The following is a 579-nucleotide window of genomic DNA, read 5'->3' on the forward strand; positions in this document are numbered from 1 at the left end:
AGTGTTGTAACTAGTCCCTCCCTCCCCACTGGACACCCAAAGAAATCCTGTAGGCTTCATAGATTTTTTTTCAGCCCTCCGGGCACCTGGCACTCTGCTGGTTTTCAATAAATATTCTTGGAGCTATAGCAGAAGGGAGGTTTCACAACCTTGGCTGCCGGATCAGAAAAAGCCAGCAGCCCTGTGCCTGCCAGTCATTGAGCTTCTGGAGACACCTGGGGCTCAGCCACAGGGAGAGAAGGGCAGCTGGGAGCCCACCTCTGGCTGGGCTGTTTGAAACCAGGCCACAGGGAACCCCTTGGTGGGTCGCAGAATAGATTCATTCTTCTTGTCTTCTGGGATTCTGTTGGGGAGCCAGCCCACACTGCAGGGTGTTCATCACTGGGGTGAAATATAGGAGCGCACTATAACCAATAAGGAAAAAGAAAAGATTGTGTGTGTATCTCCTTTCTCTAACTGAGCGACCCTCATTCTCTCTCCCACCTCTTGACCTTGATCTTACAAGCTGCTCAGGTAGTGAGAAATCGCTCCTCACATTTTTTTTCTTTTTTTCTTTTATTTGTTTTTTAGTTTTCTGCT

This window comes from Arvicanthis niloticus, chromosome 13, assembly GCF_011762505.2.
Source record: "Arvicanthis niloticus isolate mArvNil1 chromosome 13, mArvNil1.pat.X, whole genome shotgun sequence".
NCBI classification, from domain to species: Eukaryota; Metazoa; Chordata; class Mammalia; order Rodentia; family Muridae; genus Arvicanthis; species Arvicanthis niloticus.